Source organism: Sceloporus occidentalis, unplaced genomic scaffold (genome assembly GCF_023333645.1).
Source record: "Sceloporus occidentalis isolate IW3139 unplaced genomic scaffold, rSceOcc1.0.p SCAF_1, whole genome shotgun sequence".
Taxonomy (NCBI): domain Eukaryota; kingdom Metazoa; phylum Chordata; class Lepidosauria; order Squamata; family Phrynosomatidae; genus Sceloporus; species Sceloporus occidentalis.
In genome coordinates this window covers 58,163,357-58,187,615 of record NW_028316981.1, presented here as the reverse complement: position 1 = coordinate 58,187,615, position 24,259 = coordinate 58,163,357, and the positions used below count along the sequence as shown (strand labels likewise).

The 24,259-nt window shown below is 41.8% G+C and overlaps 1 long non-coding RNA gene across 1 annotated transcript in view; it reads right to left on the bottom strand.

The window, feature by feature from the left end:
- LOC149321455 (uncharacterized) overlaps positions 1–24,259 on the bottom strand; it is an 88,447-nt gene that overhangs the window by 34,675 nt on the left and 29,513 nt on the right. The window contains exon 2 of the long non-coding RNA XR_016281011.1: positions 3,323–3,383. This is a non-coding gene — a long non-coding RNA (uncharacterized LOC149321455). The remainder of the gene's footprint in view (positions 1–3,322; positions 3,384–24,259) is intronic.

Here is a 24,259-nt window from a genome sequence, read left to right as displayed (position 1 = left end):
ATGTCAGACTCACTGGGTAGATAAACTTAAATTTTTATTTGCCCAAGCCTATACAATCTATAGTCCACTCCCTGAAGCTGGTTGTCAAATTTATAAATATCCATAAACAGAATATTTTTATACAGCGTGCTTGTGTTTTACGTGGGTACGCCATACTGGAAGATCCCGTTGTGCGCCCCAGAAGAAGTAATGGGGGGCACGCCCGCACACACACTACCGCATACCACGGGCATGAGCCCCATTACTTTCAGCATACGCGGAATTCCCCTTACGCAGAGGGATCCGCTAAGTGTGATGCAGCTGCTGACAGAAATTTGGCTTTCCTTTCATAACCCATTTCTCAGTACACCAAATCATAGCACAAGCAAGTATTCTGAATTCCTGCTGTGAGTGCCCCCCCCTTTTTGCCAAGGCCCCAGATAATCCAGCGCAGCCAGCTAGGCCTCCCTGGGGCTGGAAGAGGCTGAGGCCAAGGCCCCAAGTGCAGCATCACCTCCTCTATCTCTGGGGAGGCCTAGCCAGCTGGAGGAGACAGCACCATGCTTGGGGCCTCGGCCAAGGCCCCAGAAGATCCAGCATAGCTGGCTAGGCCTCCCCGGGGCTGGAAGAGGCCTCAGCCAAGGCCCCGAGTGCGGTGCCACCTCCTCCAGCCCCGGGGAGGTCTAGCTGGCCGCACTGGGTCTTCTGGGGAGGAGGCAAGCAGAGGCAGAAGGACTGAGAGTCCACCTTGGAAGAGGAGGAGTAGCTGGAAGAGACATTCTGCCTTGTTCCGGCCATATTTTCTCCAGACTGGAGACTGGCAAAATTTGGTCTGGAGCAAGGCAGGAATCCAGGACTGGAGAGTCAAAAATGCCCAGCCAGGCTGGGACATTTTTGGAGCCTCCATTCTGGGATTTTCCTGCCAAAAAACAGGAAATGGCAACCATATTTGGATATGAAAGTACACCTGTGTATTGTTGCCATTTCTTAATAACATATGGAAAGATATTTCTATAAAAACAATTATGACAATCAAAGTGCCTAAAATATTGCTTTTTAGCTACATTTTTTAGAAAAACCTCTTCTATTACCTTCAGAATTACATATGGCAACACACAAAACTTTAGGAAATGGCTAAAACAATCTACCAGTCCAGAGTTAAGAAGCTTTCCAGCATATCAGTAAACCTGTTGAATAATCTAAGGCGGTTTCAAAATAGAAAAATTAACAGCACTACCAATTAAATGATATTGTGTAACCCTTCAATTATTTTCTAGTTAATTAACTGTGGGGGGAGGCATGATAAGAAAACAGGTAGTGGTAAAAAGAAGTAGTGGTCAGATACTAAAAGGATCCATGTGGAAGAGAATACAGTCTGGGTTTTGTGTATACTACAAAACAAAAGTCTCATTGGTAGGTACATTCAAAATAGATATTAAAAACAAAATATAGACAGCATTGCTCCTTCTCCATTGCACATCTCATATATGAACTTTGACCATATGTGAACTTTTACTTAATGTTCATGGCAACTGCTACAAGTTTTGGAGCTTTTCCTGTCATCAAGCCAATGGCAATAGTATATAAAACAATGAGTGACACTACAGGGCGATGGTTTCCAAACTTTTAGATGCCTCACACCCCTAGGAAATGTTTGATTTATGTATGCCCCCCCCCACTACAAAAGTAATATCACATTTGAATGCAAAGGCATAGTTGTGTTAGTCTGGAAAATCAGTATGCAAATGGATCTTGCAGCTCCTTTGAGTCTAACCAAGTTGGTAACAAGAGTTTTTGTAGACTTTCGTAGACCATATGGACCACCTGTCAAACAAAGGCACATCTCTCAAATGTCCCATCCCAAGCTGATATAAGAACATTTAGCTGTGCCAGATAAAAATCCTTCAATATTCTGGAACTGTTAAACTCCAAAAATACTTAGCTGCCTGAAATCCCAGCTCAAAATCAGGACAGAAAAATTTTAACAGATTTTATGCACCTCATTTTGTAATTAATATACTGTATTTGACTACCTAGCCACAGCCTAATGTACATTTAACAAAATCTTCTGTTATAATTTTCAGTACAGAAAAACCAAGCATACTGATTTTATTTACTAAAGTACTTTCATCCATTTGCTTGTAAGCACGTCTGACCTAAGCAGAGGACACAGGCCACAGGAGGCAACCAAGATGATTCCCCTTGACTAATACTTAATAATAGCATTTAGCCAGCCAATTACTTGCACTGAGTTTATGCCAGCCTCAAAGTGAATAATTGCTGAGGACACAGACTGAGACAGTTTTCAGAAGATGTGACTGAACCAGTTCAACTTGCAGATCTCAGAAGCCAAATTTGGAAACTTCCTCAAAGAGGAAGAGGAAGTCGCAGTGTGACAGAAGCAGTAAAGGAGGTGATTATCAGATTTTTTTCTGTTAGTGAAAAAATCACTTTTAAAAGTGCCTCCCACAAAACAACAACAGAAGAGCAACGACATCATGTAGTAAGCCCAAAGAGGGTGTTATTATGCAGATGCAATTGTACTATAATTGCCTCATGTGATACACCTCTTTGACTTAAAGGCTGACACAGTTTTAAATTTTGGATAGCAGAAACAGGTGACAGCTACTGCAATGCCTGTAACATTTAGATTTTCTATGTATAGTCCAATCCAGATTTAAGGGAATCCACACATCTAGATATTCAGAAACAAGGGTCTCATTTAAGAAGGTATATAATTTCATGTGTATGTATATTGTTTTGTTAAATGTGCTTAAGTGTCATTCAAGATTAACTGAGTGAAAAGACAATAACCTAGGTAAACATGATAAATTCCACTGTTTTGTGAAAATTTCCACAGATTAAAAGAATCCCAGCAGCATAAATATAGTATCTCATGTAAGCATTATGCAGACCTGTGTATATGACTTCAAGTCACCTGTTTGTTGACTTATGGAGACCTCATAAATTTCATAGGGTTTTCTTAGGCAAAGACACTCAGAGTTGTTTTGCCAGTTCCCTCCATATAGCCCATAGCATTTAGTATTCATTAGCGGTCTCCCATCCATGCACTAACCAGGGATGACCCTGCATAGCTTCCAAGATGAGACAGGATCTTGTGCCTTACCTACAGTAAATTGGCTTCCAGGCAGTGAAATGTACAAGTGAAGCAGTTATGTGTGTGTGTGTGTTTATATCTTTACAGCCTTTAAAGGTCTTAGTTTGCAGAATTACCTCATCATACCATGATCTGCATTACAAATTGCATGTGGTGGGTGGAAATGACAGTGTCAGAAAGAAAAATATGTACATAAATCAAGCAACTAAAACAAAAATCCCTTACCCCTCTGAAATTCCATCCCTTGGTAGAAGGAAACAAGGAAAAGTTGTTCTGTTGCTGAGGCCTGCAAGACAGGGCAAAAAGGAAATTCCATTTATTTCTTGTATATCAGATCTCCCTCTTCAGCATGGTTTGCAGACATACAATGGTGCCCTTTCTCACCATCACACGAACATATTACATTTCCTACCAACCAAATGACCTTTAACAGATAAAATCACTTATCTTGCATTAGCTACTGGGGATGCTACCAGATGGAGAGCTCCTAATGCTACAAATCAAAAGGCATTTTGCACCTACTGCATCTTTTTATTCCTTAATGTTTATTTTTTCTGGTAAGAAAAATGATGGAAGAAGTGATAGAAAATTAGAGGAAAGGTTACAAATGGAAGAGAACTGTCATCTGGACCCATTGTAAAATTTCCTGTTTGAGACAGAGCAAATGCAAGATAAAAATGTTTATCTGGAAGTGCCCAAAGACATCAACACTACAGTCTTGTATAGGGTGAGTCAGAAGAAAGTACTGCTTATGAATCAAAGGCCCGGAACAGAGGGGCCTTTGAGGCGCCCTTGTCACATGCGAGGGTTGCCTGGTGGGCAGAGCGCCCACATGCCCGGCAACCCTTGCATGTGACAAGGGAGCCGCAGCTGCGGTGTGCCCACCAGACGCGGTGCGTAATGGTGATGTCACAGCTGCGCTGCTTCCCTTACTGTCAGGACGTTCTTCCTAATGTTGAGGTGGAATCTCTTTTCCTGGAGCTTGCATCCATTGTTCCGGGTCCAAGTCTCTGGAGCAGCAGAAAACAAGCTTGCCCCCTCCTCAATATGACATTCCAGCACTGAAAGAAATCTAAGGCAAAGAAGAAATCATTGGACTTATTTCTAGGGATCACTCTTATTATTAGGCACTAAATCCATCTGTAGGTCAAAACCAGAGCTGATCCATTTAATCAATGGTACTTATACAAGGTTTAATTTAACAAGATACAGTGGGTATACTCTGACTGGAACTAAAACGTCAATATAAATACCTGTATAGGAATTTTATTTCCCCCATCCCACAGATTGGCTTTAATAGCACATAAATCACCATAATTAATTTGAATCACACCAATCCACATGGCTGATGGGTGGAAGTTGTCCTTTTTCTACTGTATTCAAAGCCAACACTCTGGGAAATTAAAAACATCTAGCCACTACATTAACACCCACAGACCCCTGTATTACTAATTAACAAAGTGATGAAGATACAAAGCCAACACGTGTTCTATTAAAACAAATGACTAACATATTGTGGAAAAGGAAAAAGAAAAAGAAAAAAATCTAGGGCACGTTACACACTGCCATAAGGGACGTCCTTAGGATGTCCCATTTTGAAAAAGGGGTGTCTCTTCCAGACGCCCCTACTCTTATTATGGACAGAGTCTGTAACAAATGGCAGTGGCCGTTCAACACGGCCGCCGCCATATTGATGTAACAGACACTCTGCATCCGCACGTGGCGCCCCATAAGTGACACCGTGAGTGCGTGACTAGTGCCTCGCGGCATCTCTTCCGGGGAGCAAGAAGGAGCACGATTTCCAGACGCAGCAACCGGCGGCGGCAGCAGACCGCCGCAATCCGGCGGTCTGTAACGCGCCTAGGTGTATTGCCTCCAGCACAGGTTGGCAATCACATATATTAGAAAGAGATCATTAGAATTCATTGCTTCTGTTTTCAGCATTCAGCATTGTTATCTTAGCCAGTTCTCAAAAGCCAAACCTTTACTCTTGCAACACAATGTTAACACAAAATGACTCATTAAGTATTTACTTGATGTACTGAATGTGCCAAAATGTGTTGATTTATTTATTATAAAAAGTACCATTTTAGAAAGCAGATATAAATATGGGATTGTAGCTGGGAAGTTTTTATTTTATTATTTTTATTTATTTCATTTGTATGCCACCTTTCTCCCCAGAGGGTCCCACAGATAGAAACATTTTAATATCTCAGTAAAATTCAAAACAATTAAAATCTTCTACACACAATATAAAATCCCATAAAACCATACAAAAGTTAAAAGCATACTGCTCTATAAAAACCACCCTGATATGAATTATATACTAAATGCCTGCTTAAATAAAGTGTCTTGGCTTGCCCGGAAATGAACCGGTAGCCAGTGAAGCTGTTTCAACAAGGAAGTAACATGCTCCCTGTAACTGGCTCCAGTCGGCATTCTAGCTGCAGAGTTTTGCACCCACTGGAGTATCTGAACAGTTTCCAAAGGCAGCCCCATGTAGAGTGTGTTACAGTAGTCCAAACGGGATATAATCAAGGCATGTGTCACCATAGCCAGATCTGACATTTCAAGAAACAGGTGCAGCTGGCACACAAGTAACAACTGTACAAATGCACTGCTGGTCACTGCTGAAACCTGGACATCCAGGCTCACAGTAGAGTCCAGGAGCACACCCAAACTGCGAGCCTGAGATTTCAGGGGGAGTGTAACTCCATCCAGCACAGGCAAGGTCCCTATTCCTTGATCTGCCTTAGAACTGACCAGGAGCATCTCTGTCTTGTCTTTAAATCCTTTGGAAGACTAGGCTTCTGTTATCTTAAGCAATTACTCTGAGCTTGGAATGTTACTTTTTTTAAAGAAATACAAACATTTTAGCAGAGCAAATAAAATTTTAGCAATCTTACCTCTTGCAAAAGGCATGAAGATATGTTCTGCAAGTGGAAATGATTTTCCACACAGGCAAAATATTTCTTAATCCTAGCCACAGGCTTAAAAAAATAATAATACTATGACTGTTTTTGCTTATGTATTGCTAGAATTATGTTTTATGTGTTGTTAGAATTATTTTAAATTTCTGTTTTATGTATTTCTGGTATCACAAAATAGTTGAAGAGATGATCTATAAGTTAAATGGGGTGGGGTGGGGTGTATTTCAACAAGTAGGTATAAATATGAGCCAAATCATGGATATACCTCTTTATAAAGATGCACACAATAATTTTTATATTATTCAGCTATTTATGGCCTGCTATCATCAATATAATCTTGAAGATGATTTCTCAGCACATGATTTCTCAGAGTGTTAAGGCATCTTGATACTGATGTCAAAAATATAATCACATATCTTTAAACTTTTATCTTAATAATTATGGACCACGTATTCTAGATGGGGTAGCACTCTCTGAATGATCAAGTAACTTTAGCTTGGTGCTGCTCAAGGACTAAGCACTGTTCCTGAATGCTCAGGTAATATTAATAGTGCCTTTTACCAGCTTTGACTGGTTCACCAATTCTTATCTTACTGGGAGAAAGCCAATCTGAGTCCCTTATACCGAATTTTAGGCTAAACAAATGCAATCTGAGGATGTCTTTAAAACAGATCAGAAATCATGACTGGCATAAAATGCAGCCACTAGCACAACAGTGGATATGTACTGATCATATTAAATCACTGGAACCATGTGTAATCTGCTCTATGAATTTGTTTCTATGCTCATTTTAAAATGCTGGTATAAGCATTCATTTAGCATTGAATAAAGTGCTAATACAAATTTAAATCTCTTGGAAGCTCTTTGTTCACTATATTTTTTGTTCATGGAAGCTGTGGAAGAATAGACTTAGCTGCAGACATTAATGAGACTGTTCAATTATTCAGTGTTCAATTACAGTGTTCAGTTCAATTGGGGACACCATTTTACTAGGCCACTGTATTTAATGGGACTTGAGCATCCATGTATTTTGGTATCCATGTGGGTCCTGGAACCAAACCCCAGTAGATGCCAAGAACCCACTCTATGTTAGGCAGTACTCCATACTTCCGAGTCTGGCATTTTTGTTTTACACAACTTTTTATATTTTTACCTCTTTTTTAAGTTAGATTACATGTTGTTTATGACTCTTAAAATATTTGGAAATAATATCTGGGATTTCACTTAGACAAAGCTTTTCAGCATAATATTCTACAAGGACAAATTACATATATTTAACTCCCATTTCCTTGTAAAACAGACACTTTGAATATTTATTCTGTTATCTTTGCAAGGTTGTTTTATTAACCTAATGTAAAATACAACAGAATGAAAATGTTTTCAAGTGATTGCTTGACACAGTGGGGTTCCTGGAGGAATATTTCTTGCATCAGTGTTGTCATAGCAATTTATACAGAAAAGGTACAGAATACACTGGAGTAATACCCAGGAAGCTTAGTGAATATTGAAGGTGTAGAGAAAGAGAAGAAGGAGATCGGGTTGAGCGGGCGAGGGAAGGGCTGGGGGACCCAGGAGGAAGGGAGGTCGGGAGAAGAGAGGGGGAAAGTCAGCTGGGAACAATTCAGGAATTAGGGACTCCACCCAGGGGGCATGGAAAACTTTCAGAGGGCTTAATAAGGAGGAAGGGAGAGGCGCCCGGGGGGAGGAGAATTGGCGGAAGACGGGGACGCGGAGAGACGGTCGGAAGAGGGAAAGAAGAGGAGCTAGAGACAAGTTGTAGAGAGGTGAGAGGTCGCGAAGACCTGGGCCCTGGGGGAAGAGTGAGAGTGGGACTGGTGCTCAGCACCCATCCAGCCTGCCCACAGAGGGAAGGAGCCGAGGGGGCACAACCGTGGAACCCGGAAGTTGGTCGGGAAGGAGAAGGGGAAGAGTCGTAGTGGGCAGTACGTGCACGTAGAGGAGCCCCTGCTGCTGAGCCCCGGTCCACCGCTCGGGTAGAGAGAGAGACCTCGGCGTGGGATTACCGTCCTTCCCGTTCGCATACGCTGTGAGCGGCTACAAGCGGGACTGAAGGAGGGGCGTGGGCTCTCCAACCCCAGTGAGGCAACTGGGTTGGCAAGATCTTTAATGTTACTCTGAGTGAGTGAAGTTAATAAAGTTGAATTTCTGTTATAAGCATCAGCTTTGATGTCGGTGGACATTTATTTAATGGTATAACCCAGAGTAGGATGGAGCCAGTCCCAGGGGTGGCAGCGGCAGGCGCGGGAGTCCCGCCCACAGAAGGCCTCTGACTTAAATTCATGCATCGTGTCAACTACAAAGAACTGATGGGATATTAAACATTTGGGCTGCATCTACAGTACAGGATAATGCAGTTTGACACCGCTTTAACTGTCATGGCTCAATGCTATGGAATCCTGGGATCTGTAGTTTGTTGTGGCATCAGAGCTCTAACACAGAAGACTAAATATCTCACAAAACTACAGATCCCAGAATATCATAGCATTGAGCCATGACAGATAAAGGGGTGTCAAACAGCAATAATTCTGCAGTGTAGATGCAGCCTTGTTCTTTCAAAATATAGCATGCTAAAATATTTGTTTTTGTTTGCTTCAGAATAAAAATGTATAGTACCTGATAGCTCGGCTAACACGGTATGCACTATCTAGGAATTTAAGATCCACAGGCAAAGGATTAGTTTGTTCCACTGACACACATAACCCTGTCAAGGCCACAAGTCTTTCACGATCTGGCTCTGTGCAATGATCTTTCACTGGACCTATGGCTGGAGGAGGATCTCACCCATTTTTGTAAGGGGTTGAAGGACTTTCTCTTTGCTTCACCAGATTAAGCTGCTGAATTGTGCCCTGAGGTTGTTGGGATGGGTACTTCTACTCTCAGAAAATAAGTTCAAGAATTTTCCCTTAAGCAATGTTTTCACCTGTATGGATGTTTAAATCTGAGTCTGAATGTATAAATAAAATATGAATTTGGCTATACATAGTGGTGGAGGGGAGAAGAGAGAAGACCCCACATAATTTATCCATTTCACGCAGTACAGCTTCACATAATGGCTAGGATTATCAATAAGTAGCAGACTAACAGGAACACAAGCTGGCAGGAACATCACAAAACAGTTTGTTTCTGCTTATCGTGGAAAGAACAGAATGCCCTGGAATTTGCTTTATTGTAAACATGCATATGTAGTGAACTTTCAGGAATGTTTTCACCACTTGATAATAAAAACTCCTGCCATTTTTATATAGTGTAGTTTAATTCTGTCAGCTCCACTGTAAGTTGGACACATTGTGTCTAGTGTCCTTAGATGACCTAGGTGAAAGAAAATTCTGATAAACTATTACAATATACTGTATATACTCATGTATAAGTCGAACTCATGTATAAGTCGAGGGCAGTTTTTGGATCCAAAATCATGGGTTTTGATATGACCCATGGATAAGTCGAGGGGCAAACACTGGAGGATGTTACAAAAGATCTAAAGGGGGGGAACAAAGCACCACTTCCCTCCCTGTATCTCACTCTCTGGACCTCTCCCAAGCATCAGTCTCAGCATGGAAAAGGGGAAACAAACCTCAGCATGCACATGCACGCGTGCACGCGCACACACACACACACACTTCCCCTTACCAAAAGCATCTCCAAGGCACATGGCTTGCGAAAAGGAGGACAGATCCCACTGTCTCTCTGCTTGTCACCCCCAGGACTCCCAAGGCTCACAGCTTGCAAAAATGGAGGACAGGCCTTTCTCTCTCTCTGCTTTTCACCCCCAGGACTCCAAGGCTCATAGTTAGCAGAAATGAAGGACAGGCCTTTCTCTCTCTCTGCTTTTCACCCCCAGGACTCCAAGGCTCATAGTTAGCAGAAATGAAGGACAGGCCTTTCTCTCTCTCTGCTTTTCACCCCTAGGACTCCAAGGCTCATAGTTAGCAGAAATGGAGGACAAACCTTTCTCTCTCTGCTTTTCACCCCTAGGACTCCAAGGCTCATAGTTAGCAGAAATGGAGTACAAACCTTTCTCTCTCTCACCTTCTCACCCCCAGGACTTCCAGGCAAAACGGGGTACAAGCCTGGGCATACTTTCTGTGTGTCCCTTTCCTTAGCAGCAGTTTGTTAGGTCTGGCTCAGCAAGAAGGCTGAGAGCCTGGGAAACACACACACACAGAGGGAGAGAGGAGGAGAGGAGAGCCAGTGCCGGGGCTTCAAACAGGGAGCCGTTACAAGGCTACAGAGGAAGGTGGACACTTCTTCTTTCACAAAATTTATTAGTATTAACTCACTGACCCTTCCATAAGTCTACTCAGGATTTTGGAGTTCATTTTGGGGCATACATTTTTCGACTTATAGTTGAGTATATACGGTAGCACATCAAAATTACAATCCTTAATACTCAAAGTAAATTTGACTGAAACTGAAAATCAACGCAAAAGATATATTGTAAGAAGGATAATCAGTAACTCAAGAAGAAACTGATCCTTAATTTATGGGACATGATCAAACATATTGACTTAAGAGAATATCATTAACAGTTCTTCCAAATGGACTTTTACAGGTTAAGTCTCCCTTATCTGGAATTCCAAAATCCAAAATATGCCAAAACCCAAAACTTTTTCATGGGTGGTTGAGATAGTGACGCTTCTGCTTTCTGATGATTCAGTGTACATAAACTTTTATTTGTGCACAAAAGTCTTAAAAACATTGTATAAAATTACCTTCAGACTATGTGTATATAAGGTGTATATGAAACACAACTGAAGTCTGTGTTTAAACTTGGGTCCCATCTGCAAGATAGTTCACTATGTACATATATACATATACGGGTATTCCAAAATCCAAAAAAAATAAAATAAATCTGAAATCTAAAACACTTCTGGCCCCATGCATTTCAGATAAGGGAGACTCAATCTGCATTCATTATAAAAGTCTCTTAACTGTTAGTACCATAGTATCTGAAAATCAGTATTCAGTGATCACACACCATATAAACTAGTCTACAACTAAAGAAAACACAGTGGAAGTATGTAGGAAATATAGCATCAAAGCTCAGAAGCCAACCTGAGTTGTATGTCACACTTTTCCATCATGTTCATTAAAATATAGCCTCCTTTGAAAGAAGTGTACCTGAGGGAAATATGAACTCTTCATATATACAAAGAACCTATCAAATTAGTTAACACATGTAAAATACAGAGTAGGCAGGACAAACCAGTGTGATCATTTGTGTAAACACTGGCCATAAAATCTATCCTTCCTAGAAAAAGAAATAAGGGCCATCCCAGCCCACTTCAGACACAAATGGGCATTTGCCAAGTAATATCACAGAGGAAAGAATTTCAGGAAAATTTCTCCAGACTGAAACTGTTAACAAGTTCCTACTGTTGCTACTGACAAGCATTTCTTCAACTGACTTTTTCAACTCTTTTGTGTCATTGATTATTATGACAATTTTAATGTTTTTCTGTGATTTTAAATACACGGGCCAATGAAGTGACTTCTGGATGCACTGGAAGCCGCACCGAGGCCACACTCCAATCCTTTAGGTCAAAAAGGAGCCAGGATAATCTGGCTCCAGGTGGCACGGCTTGGGTCTGCCAGCTGTGGTCCACTTTCAGAGCAGGCCACGTGGTCACCTCAGACCCGATCCACGTGCAGCCGGAGCAGCCTTAGGCCATGCTTTCCTAGCTGTCTGCTTCGCCCCTTAGTTTAATTCTGATTTTAGCCACCTTGACTGCTTATTTTTTAAGCAGAAACATGAGATGTAAATATATTTAATGTCTAAATAGTAAGTACAAACTACATGGCCATTACACAAACCTCTAGATATTTTAGCAGCTTGCTACATGCTTAAAAACATGCATGATGTAGCTATGTTTTGCTGAAGTGGAAAGGTACTCCTACATATACATGACGGTTCTATTGAATTCTCCCAGGGGTTATTTACATGTTTTGTTTTGCAATGCAACTATCCAGTTAATCTTACTCACGTATTCTCAATTTGCTGTTCACACTATTTTTAATGGAACTGCATCTATGTGCATCTCTGTAAATACCGATGTAGTCGATGATGCATATATATTTAAAACACATTCAAGACATGAAAAATTTGATCCCATTTTATCCTGGGTCTATCTGCATTGGTTATTCACACAGCCGACAATGCAAATCTTTCAGGAAAACAAACAAATAAACCAAAAGAAACCGAGATCAAGTATCCCAGGTTTTGTGGGGGTTTTGGCCAAAAAACAAACAAACAAACAAAAAACACCTTAATCAGATGCATTCGAAATTCACGTGAACAACACAAATTCAACCCATGTCCAATAGGATTATTTACACTGTCTGAATACATCACCACCACCCCCCAGTTTCACAGTCCCACTGAAGTCCACCCATGGCCCCATCATCACAAAACACCCAAAGATGTTTTGCCCTCAGCAGTACCTTTTCAAGGACCAGACCAAGAAAACACAGTTACTACTTCTGGACTGAATCCAAGTACAGAATTTTAACACAATAAAGTAATCTATGGGGGAGGCAGTATGATGTAGTGGTTTGCGTGCTGGACTAGGACTCTGGGAGACCAGGATTTGAATTTCTGTTCAGCCATGGAAATTCCACCAGGTGACCTTGGATAAGTCATACTTCCTCAGTCTAACAGGAAAGGAATGGCAAGCCTCCTCTGAACAAATTTTGCTAAGAAAACCTTAAGAGGGTAATCATAGAGTCGAACGCACATAACAGTAACACAATTTATCTAAAGCATTTCACATCCCCCTTTAAAGCCCAGTACAGAAGAGACACATATGTAAAGTAAGAGTATGAACAATTATATTAGCAGTGATTTTGTTTGTTTGTTCAGATAACAAGGAAACGCAGAAACCATTTATCGCACACTGATCGCAATTATTAAAAATCACAGAAGGGAAAAGGGAATATTCATTCTTGGTAAATGCAGCCCCCTGCTGTTCAGATTGGATAACAATCAAAGTGAACACATTACAGCACAATGTTATATAAGAATTTAGTGAGAACCATTTGTCCCAAAGAAAATGTTTTACATCTGAATATATTTGGTCCTGCTATAAAGGAAAATATAAAAGAAAATCTTCAGAACATATTTCTGAAGCATAAAAATGCTGTGATTATTTGAATAGTTTTGACTGTTATGATGATTTTCATATTTTTACTGTCTAATTTGTTTTCTGGTTGCTTTTTAACTTGTTTTAAGGGGCTGGAAAAATGAATTTGTTTTTCAGTGTTTGTTTGCCATCTACAAGATTATTCTTAGTGGGAAGGGAAGATAAAAATGAAATAACATAAACAAAGAAAATAGCTTATGTATATGTATACACACACAGACACAGACACACACACACACACACACACACACACACAAAATACCAGACACATATTTACAGCTCAGTACTAACCAGAATGAAGTCTAATCAGAATAATCCTCAACAAGACATGCTCCCAGGTAATTGCTACAGGATCATACAGTCTACAACCTCTTCATACTCTCAGTACATCAAATGCAAGCCACAACTTATTATCTATGACCAATAAAAATCTTCGATTACACAAGTTATTTTGCTCTGAAATATGTGAGATTTCAAATCATGTCATAACAATTTTATGTTTTCTATTTTAGAGTATAGCACATCCGCACCAACTGTGGGCTTGCCATCTTCCGCGGATGGCAAGCCCCAGCTTTTTCAATGGGTGTGCACTGCTGCGGTGACGCAAGCAGGCACGCATACTCATTGAAAAGAATGGAACTTAAAGTCCTGTTTTTTGCTATCCGCAGGGAGGTCCTCTAGCACTGGGAAACTGCATCTCAGTGCCTGCAAATATTAGTTTCCAAGACAATTTCAACTTGGTCAGTCATAAGGTAGAAACAGACAGCCCTGAATGGGCGGTGTGACACTGCCCCTGAGAGAGCTGGATTGAGGCCATGGCAACTGCATGCCGCAGCCCCAATCCATACAGCTTCCACCACAAATAGGAGCAGAAAAAGTCAGCTTCTATTATAGGCGGGGGAAAAACTACCTTTCCACGGCAGGGGCAGCATTTCGGCATTTTTCCCAAAATGCCATTAAGCCAGCACAAATACGGTCAGCCATGTGGCTTCCTGACAGCATGAGGGCGGCGTCAGAACATGCAGCATCTAAATGCTGTGCTCACACGCCTGCCCCAAACAAGCACAAAGCAGCAGTCTTCTTTGCCCCATAGTTTCTAACTCATAATTTCTTTTCCTTTCATTTGTAATTGTGTTGCAGCAGGGGTGGGCAACTACAAACTTAAGCACAGGCCATCCCCTGCCCCTCCTTCCCTGCCTGCAGGTCGCAACAGCACGTTTCAGCATTTCCAAAGTGACATAATGTCACTTCCGATGGCTATTTTGGTTAATTTTAGGCCAATTTCTTTGTTCTTTGGGGGATCTGGGGGTTTTTTTTGGGAGGGGAGGGGTAAAATAAACTATTGCCTTCTTGGTTTTGGGAGAACTGGAGTGGTTTAGGGGCAAAAAAAAATCACCCCCAAATCAGCCTGAATATTTTTTTTAAAAATTGGGGGAATCTGGGGAATTTGAGGAGGTCCTGGGGAATTCCTCAGGCTACACATAGGGGTTTCAAGGGCCACATGTGGCCCATAGCTCACACTATCTTTAAGGACAATATCTATTTACTTTTAAACAGTGCTACTGCAGAATAGTGATGAAGACTGCATATTTGGAGGCTGATAAACCACTATGGTGGCTAAATAAACTCTCACATAATAGAAAGCAAGCCCCTGATTACGAAGATGCAAAACGATGTGTAACACTGTTGAGAGAGAAACTGGGGACAAAAGTTCCAAGCGTGCTGACACAAAGGAACTGAGGTGAGTCCATTTATAATGGTATGAACATTGCATAGAATCCTTCCTGGAAGCAGACAGCACACATAGCAAGACCGGAAAATTCAGGGTTGCAGTCTCCAGGACGTCAGGTTAAGTTTGCCAGCATCTGGGTGAAGGGCAAGCCCTCTGGAGTATTATCAGGTTCACATGTGTCATGTACAGCATGTCTCTGAACCCTTTTTCTAAACAAAAAGACGAGTTTTCGACTTTTAAATCGAAGAAATGCTTTATTGTAGCAAAGAAGATCTTAGTAGACAGGTCTGTAACTTTTATGACAAGTCTGAAGTTTAGAACAGATTGAAACACTTTTAGAGAACACAGCAAAATCCCTCCTCATAAAATTGTGTAATGCAGTGATTGGCTCCCAGTTCCCACACTTTAGCCATTAATATGATGTAATGGTTTACCATCTGGAAAATCCGGTAATTGGCAGGCTATGTGTGAATCTACAGCTTCTCACCAACCCTAGACTAAACATCTTTGAATTAACATTTATCTGTATTATGTTTATGCTATGTATCACTTGGGACTGGTGTCATGTATTTAACAATATCATCACATATGTTTGACCAGTATATATCAATAACTAAACATTATAAAAAAACTAAAACTCTATAAAACCTATCATCCTTAAATATCATTTCTCTATATAACATTTTCAAACTATTTAACTCATCTCCAACCACCCCCTCTTCTCAAGCCACTGGCTGTGGCCAAGGTGGGATCAGCCCACACATACCAAGCTTAAATGGGAAGCCTCCTTTCTCACAGTTCTTTTTAGCTTTATTAAAACATACTAACCCTTAGAGAACTATTCCCTTATTTATACAATCCCAATTAACCATAAACCATCAATCCCATCTTTAAGTCAAATCAATTTCTGGCAGGAAAGTATTCAATTAATAATTAATTAAATGCACATCCTGACAACCTGACAGGGAAGGGGCAGACAGCACCCTTGGGAGAAGCATAGTAGTGGTGGAAGCAATGGGAATGGTGGGAAGGCACAGAGCTGGGGGCTCAAAGGAATGCATCCCCCAGAGATCCCGCCCCTACCCTTGCTCCTGCCATAGAGCAAAAATGAGGGCATTTGGCATTTCCAGTAAGGTAAACAGTGAGGACTAGGAGATTACTAGAAGGAAGGCCTCATTGGACAGTGTCAATTCATGCTGAAGGGCCTTCTCTCAACTCAAGGCATCCACAAAGACATTGTCCTTGCCTGCCAGATGCATAGCAGCCACAGGGACATGCCTCTGAGCACACCAACCAGAGTGAGGAAGGTGGGCAAGTGGGTGTCTCCTGTTTGTTTATATAGCAAACTACTGTGGTGTTATCCATAATGAAATAATGACTGTGCCTTGTATCCTTCACTCAAATGCTCAAAATACCTTGATGACCGCTAGGAGTTCCAATGCACTGATATGGAGACCGTTCGTGTGAATAGACCATCAGCTATGTGCCATTATGTCCTTGCAAAGGGCTCCTCAATGCTCTAAAGAGGTGTCCGTCATCACCATGCAAGTTGGATCTGGAGGCCTGAATGGCATACCAGAGAGAAGGTTGTGAGACTGTAGCCACCAAAGGAGTGACAAACTGACCTGCAGCAGGGGGCACAACAATAATGAGCAACAATCCCTGAGTGAATTAAAGGTCAACAGGAACCAGTTCTGCAGAATCCTGAGATTTGGTGGTGCCAGGTATTTCACAATTGTAGTGATGGCCATGAGGCCCAGTATATGCTGAACCGAATGAGCAGGAAAATGGGAAGGAAGAAGGAGCCAGACTATCTGTGATTGGAGAGTCCTTGCTCATGTCAAGCGCAGGAAGGCACAGGAATCCAGAGTTGTCCCAATGTTGTCCAGCACCCTGGTGGGCTCCAAAACTGACTTTGCAGAATTAACCCAGAGGCCAAGATTATGGAGGAGAAACAGGGTGAGAATGTCTTTGAAAAGCAGGGTGCAGGAAGAAAACACAAGCAGCTAATCATCGAAGTCCTCAGGTAAACTATCACCATGAAAACCCTCAGTCCAGTAGGCAGTCCAAAGAAAGAACCTTGTATTGATAAAGGTCTTATCCAATAGCAAACTGAAAGAACTTGCAATATGAAAGTATGTGGTCTTCAGGTCAATGGAAGTGAACCAATCTTGATCCAGAAAAGAAGAACAGCATGAAGGGTGACCATTTTGAATTTGCAAGGGGAGTTGTAGCTGTTGATCTCTCTTAGATCCAAGATGGGGCAAAGACCACCTTCTCGTTGCAATACAGTGAAGTATCTGGAAAAGTAACCATTCAGAGCACATCTGCTGGGGAGCTGTTCCACGATATTCTTCTCAAGCAAAGAGGAGATCTCTTCCCTCAGAGCCCGTGATGGTTGTGTGCAACAGAATATGCCAAGGGGAGGAATACTTGAGAACTTGATGGCATAGCTTAGTCTGAAAATTGTGAGGACCCAGAAATCTGGGGTCATATTCTGCCAGGTGTTGTAATGGCGGTATAACCTGGAGGTCCTGGAGGGGGGCTGGAAAGACCTGAGTGAATGGGACACCAGCACAGGTATCATCCAAAGCTGGGATTTGGAAGAAGAGGAAGTTTTCTTTGTAGAAATAGGTTGGTATTGTTGCTGCTTGAAATGGTATTTAAAGAAAGGGGAAGCAAGTTGCGAAAATTGTTGGGAAGCAGCAGAAGATGACTTAAACCTCGAGTAAGGAGGAGGAGGAGCAGATTGGCTGTGCCAAGACAATCTAAGTCAGGGGTAGGCAACCTTTTTGAGCCGGGGGCCGGGTTGCTGTCCCTCAGACAACTGGGGGGGCGAAGCCAAAAAATAAATAATTAAATAATTTTTTAAAAAATTAAATAAATAAATAAACCGGGACAAATGTAGGATAAAATTTTCAAATGGTGGACACTTTTTTTAAAAAAGTGGAGGACATGCAAAAAATTTGCTGATTTTTTAAAAAATGTTAATATAAATGCATGTTTCTGAGGCTTCTATAGACAATTGCCCCCCCCTTGCCCCCTCACGCGAGAGGCCAAAGGCTCTGGCGGCAATTGCCGGCAGGACCAGGCTGGGGTTGGTCCCAAGGCCTCGCCGGGCCGCATCCAGCCCGCGGGCCGCAGGTTGCCTACCCCTGATCTAAGTAGATGATGTGCTTGGTTTTGGCCAGAAATGGCCATCTTCTTAGCAGTCAGTCTAGCCTTGCAGAGATGGTCAAGTGATTAGTCCAACTTAGAATTAAAGAGACCATTACCTTTGAAGGGAAGATCCTCCACCCTGCGACATGTGTCACTGGACAGATCTGTTGAGAGAGCCAGGCATAGTGACACAAAGCGATACCACCAGACATTACTTCAGAGACACAATCAAAGGAGTGTCTCGCAGAGTGAACCTGCTGCATGGATAGTGACTGTGTTTCCTGGTAAAAGGTCAAGGCAGCATTCCTCTGTTTATCTGGGAGGTTAGGAATGAATGCGGCAATGTTATCCCACAAGAACTTTTGGTACACCGCCACACATGCCTGCATATTTCCAGCCTTCACTGACAAGGAGGTGGTAGATATCCAAACGATATCCAAAAAGATCCAGCTTGTCAATCGGAGCAGAATGGAATTTGCCAAATGACCTTGACTAAGATGCTTTGACCACAATGAAATTTGTCATGGGATGGTTGAAGAGACAGGGAGCTGTGTCAGTCTGCATCCTGTAAAGATGTTCAAGGTGTTTTGAAGCCAGAGAAATAGAAGCAGGCTTAGCCCAGGATTGGCACACAACTTTTTTCAAGGTTAGAAAGAGTGGCATTAAGCCTGTGTAATAGTCCGGGAGCCAACAAGCTGGAATACTGCATCTTCAACAGGTGCTGGTGGCGATTTAACATCCAGTTCAATTGCTTTGGCCATGTGAATGACAACCTCAGAAAATAGTTTGACATCTTAAGGGGGAAATGCAGAGTCAGTATTGACCACGTCCTCCATGGGAGACTCAGTAAAAAGGAAAGGTGAAGCTGGCACCGAGGTCTCAGTCTCATAGCCATTAGAGTTTTCCGTGGATAGAGCCCACTGATTTTGAGAAGACTGCATAGCAAGAGCTGATGTCCCTGTCGACATAGCCTGGACCAAAGACACAGGGTCCACTGGTATCAAAGAGGAGTGACGTGGAGGCTTTGTTGGGCACTGAAGACAGGAACCTCAACAGTCATGGACAGAGAGGTAGAGATAGCAGTAATTGCATGGATAGTTGACTATGGAGGTTCCAATACCATGGCAGTGACCCTTGGTGGTGGAGATGGGACCCAAGAGCTCAGTACCAACAGTTGTAGAAAGGGAGATGGTTGTGTGCAAGACAGAATCAGAAATAGAGGGGCCAAAACACACTTCAGAAATAATCCAGTTTGAGACCACTTTAACTATCCTGTCTCAATGCTAGGGGATTCTGAGAATTGTAGTTTTATTAGACATTTAGCCTTCTTTGTCAGAGAGCTCTGGTGCCACCACAAAATACAATTCCCAGGATTCTCTAGCACTGAACCAGGGCAGTTAAAGCAGTTTCAAACTGGATTATTTCTGCAGTGTATTTTGGGCTTAGGATCTGCATCTGGAATCTCTCAGTGAACAGTATTGAAAGTGTCAGGATTGAGGGATCCTGAAAAATGTCCAGATGTGGGACAAAGGTAACAGGGTTACTATAGGTCAAAGGAAGCCATGATGACTAGGCATTTAGATCCAGATGAGGCAATGAGGTATGATGCAATCATGGCAGTACATAAAATCAGCAAGTGGCATAAAAGTGCAAAGTCATGCCACATGGGGGACTTATATAGATGTAACACACTAGGATGAGGCTGGACTAAATGCCTGGAGAGGGCAAATGTATATAAGGGAGGAGCTCCAATGCCCAGTGTGGGTGTCGTATAATGTATTGTATAGCTGTGAGATTCTGTCCATGTGAGTAGTGGTTTGTAAACAGTGGAACGAAGATTAAAGTGCCCCTGACTGAGAGCTCAGCGTGTCCTTTGCTGCTTCACTGTGTAGGATATGTTTTTTTCTCCAGCCAGCAAAAGCTCAGAGTACCTCTTTGGGGTTGGATCCAGGCGTACTGCTTCAGAGGTGTGTACTGCTAACATTACAGGGTTAGATCTTTATTCTGTATCATCCTTAGATCCTTATTCTGTATCATCCTGTCTCACATCAGGGTTGTATTAGATCATCTTTGAATAAATGAAGCTCCAACCTAACAATTTTAGCAAACATGACAGCTGCACTCACATTAGACCACATACTCCATCAGCAAGCCTAGCTGATCTATTATTAATAAGTAATCTATTTTTGACACACAGAGAGGAGAAAAGGTGTTTAGCAGCATTGTGAGCATTTTTTAAAGGTTGTGCTGTAATTTCTGCCAAACCTACAAATTACTGGTTCTCTCACACTGCACTAAAATCTTTTGCATTCTCTGTCAGAGTTTTCAACTCTGCCAATTTTGATTCTGTGTGTAATATTTAGGAAACCCACATAGTTGAAGTTCAACAACCCATAAGAGAAACGAAACTGAATTTTTAGCCTGTAGGTACTTTGGAGAAGGATTCCTACTCACAGTTTTACTTCAGTATACTACTAGTTTGGGTTTTTTTTTAAAGTGTCAAAACTAAATTTATGTACAGTATGCTGTACAGCATTACTGCTGTAGGAGAGAACATAAAGTATATGTTAAGCAGATACCATACAAGGCTATGATTTCACACTTTTTACTCTCTTTCTCTTTCCTGTTTTGCAATGTGCAATGTAAATAAACCTGTATTTTAAAAAAATACAAAATGGCAACTCTAAATTATTTTTTCTACATATATAACTACAGTTTAAGGGGGGAAATGTTTATAAACCAGCTGTCAGAAGTTACAAAAGCATTGCATATCATGATCAAGGGCAAATTTAATACAAAAGCATAGTATCCTATACTGTTCCCTGTCTGGAATGTTATTTTCCCTTTATGCCCATGATCTTAATTTCCATTGTTTACTATTAGAGGAGAACCAGAATAGTTCCCTAAAATGAACAGAGAAAGAACAATATGCATAACACGTTTGTACCATAACTGTCGTTTAAGGCAGGAATGGGTGACTTCTGGCCCTCAGATGTTCAGCTGCAGTTCCCATCAGCACTAGCCAGTATAGTCAATGGTGAAAGATGATGAGAAATGCTATCCAACACTGTCTTGAGGGCCACAAATTACCCACCTGATTTGAGGGCAGCCAAAATATTTAAACTCAAATGGCATTCTTAAAAATATAATAATAATAATAATAATAATAATAATAATACTTTTTATTTATAGACCGCTATTCCGCAATGATCATAGCGGTGTACAGTACAAAAATGCAATACAATACAATACAATACAATCTCTCTCCCTCAAGATGGTGGCTGAAGGGAGGTCTTTTCTTCTTCCAGGCAGGCCTGGTGGTGCAAGCCTGCCTCTCTCTCCCTCAAGATGGAGGATGAAGGGAGGGCTTGTCTTCTTCCAGGCAGGCCGGGTGGTGCTAGCCTGCCTCTCTCTCCCTCAAGATGGAGGATGAAGGGAGGGCTTTTCTTCTTCCAGGCAGGCCTGGTGGTGCTAGCCTGCCTCTCTATAGCCTGTGTATACCCACTGTTGCCTTAAACAGACAGACTGGAGAACTCTTTTGTTCCAGCAGATTTAAATGTTGAAGGTACTGTATAACTTGCTAAAAGCTAAGGTCATTCCAGATAGTAAACATCTTCCTAACCTGATAATTTCAATTTGAAAGGGAGCTTCAGTCTCTCACAAATGCAGAAGAGTAATTACTTTGACTGCTGCATGTTTACTTTGGCAGCATTAATAATTGTTCCTCTAGCTCTTTGAATCCACACTAGTTGTGGACAACTGCCAGGAGTTGGCAGGCCATATTGACCTTCCATCAGACCTTGGATAGCTGAATCCCTCACCATGCCCACACTCCCATTCTTACTTCTTGTTTTTAATTGACACAATGTTTCCCCATGTGTCTACAGCTCCCTCCCCCCCAGCTATTTTAGACCCATAAAAAGGTGTTTTTTTAAAGGAAGACATGGTGTGCCTGTTTCCAATTGATTTCCTGCTGTGAAAAGGGGCCTCTCTTGGGACTAAAGCAGTCCAGGCCCACACAAATGTCAGAGTGTGTGTGTGTGTGTGTGTGTGTGTGTGTGTGTGTGTGTGTGTGTATGTATATGTGGGAGCCTAGTTTCTCCACACCTGCTCAATACAATATTTTGATTACTACATAGGAAGAATTACATGGCCCTTGCTTTTTCAAAATGCTACAGAACAATAAGTGATGGGAGCTCAAGGATACAAACAATTACTGTATATACTCATGTATAAGCTTAGAAATTTAGGTGAAAAAATTGATCCAAAAAACCTGAGTCGACTTATCTACGAGTCAATGTAAGTACTGTATCTTAACTCTTATTTAAAAGAAAGAATCATCCTCTGGTGAAAGGCAAGAGTATAATCAATCCTGGAAGCACCACCTCTCCCCTCTACTCTCTTATTCACCCAGCCTTAAGAGTAAGCACAAAGCAGTTATGTCTGCTGGAATTCTGTAAGTACAGTGCGCTCTTTTTTTATGTGGAGAGATCCGTTCCAGACCCCTCTGTGCAAAAAAAGTGTATGCTTGAGCCCTATTGAAAATAATGGGGCTCGTGCATGGCGCAGTGGCACGGCAGTACGCATACACCATTGGAGCACGCCCCATTATTCTTAATGAGATGTGCCACCCCTTGTGCCCCTGCAGGCTCCCTACGGCTTTCAGCATATGCTGAAAGCCACATATGGTGCGACCATGTATGACGCAGGCACACTGTACTTTGACATTGTTTTGCTTTGCTTCATCTTTTAGAATTTAGATCCTTTGCCATATGCCCCTAGGTTTTATCCTCAACTTATCCATGGGTCATATCAAAATCCATAATTTTGGCCCCAAAACTTGCTCTCGACTTATACATGAGGTTGACTTACAGTCGAGTATATACAATACTTAGGTGCATCAAAGGCCTCGGGCACAACCAGCAAAGTTTCTGACTTCTTTACTTATAAACAGCTATATCATAAACTCTTTTCAATAGCTTTTGAATCTGTTATAAAAAGATTGGCTAGTATGATACTGAGGGGCACTGTTTGAGATACATATGGCACAGTTGGTGACACTCCTGTCAAAGCCTTGCTTGCACTCTGGAATAGAAACAGGTCAGGCAGCTTCTTGGTAGACACTGGAACTAAGGGCAACGAAGTAATAGGAAAATGGTTGGAACGCAGGTGGAGGAAAACTCATGACAAGTAAGCGCTCATTATCAGGCGTACTCTGTGGTGATGACAGAAGTTAAGAAGCAGCTCTGCTGTGCTATTACATGTTCTCAGTATCTTCTAATAGAGCTTTTCATGTGGCTCAGGAGAACAGGAAAGAGACATCTGAAGTCCCACAAAGCCTTCCATGAAGACTAGGGAGTTTATCACACGTGAAATTTGAACTAAAATCCAAAGCAAATCTGAAGGGAAAGGGAAACAGAGTCAATTCAAATCCAAGGCAATTCACATGATTAATTATCTCACGTGAACAGCAGAATTTTGGTCATTCCTGAGGCAAAGCGAAGCGAATGCAAAAAAATTATCACACCAGTACATACCATGCGGAGTCACCAATTCAATTTGGCACCCTTGTGCATGCTCAGTGCAGCTCTGAACGCATCGTGAAGATTGCACTTCCGGAGTGAAGAAGGGGGCCACTTCCTGGTTCCTGTTTCACGTGAATGCTAGCCTCATTCTTCTCTTCCATTTCAGCCACATCTACATCTATCCTCCTGTCATTCTCCTCATCCCTATCAGCCACATCTACATCTACCCTCCTGTCATTCTCCTCATCCATTTCAGCTACATCTACATCTATCCTCCTGTCAATCTCCTCATCCATTTCAGCCACATCTTCATCTATCCTCCATGTCAGAGCCCCCCCATCCATTTATTATTATTATTATTATTATTATTATTATTATTATTATTAAAAAATTCTTTCACTGCAAATAATCAGTGTAGAAGCTGCAGCTTTACTTGGAAGTTAATCCTTTGGATCTGAAGGAGACCCATTTTGGAGGAGTGCAGAAATAATCCGGTTTCCCTTATTCTCCATGCTCCCTAAAATGCCACCTCCCTGAATGCAATCCACTCTTCTTCCCTTTGTAACAGTTGCCTTCTCTTAAGTTGCATCCGCACTGGGGAGATAATCCAGTTTGACTCCACTTTAACTGTCCTGGCTCAGTGCTATGGAATTCTGAGA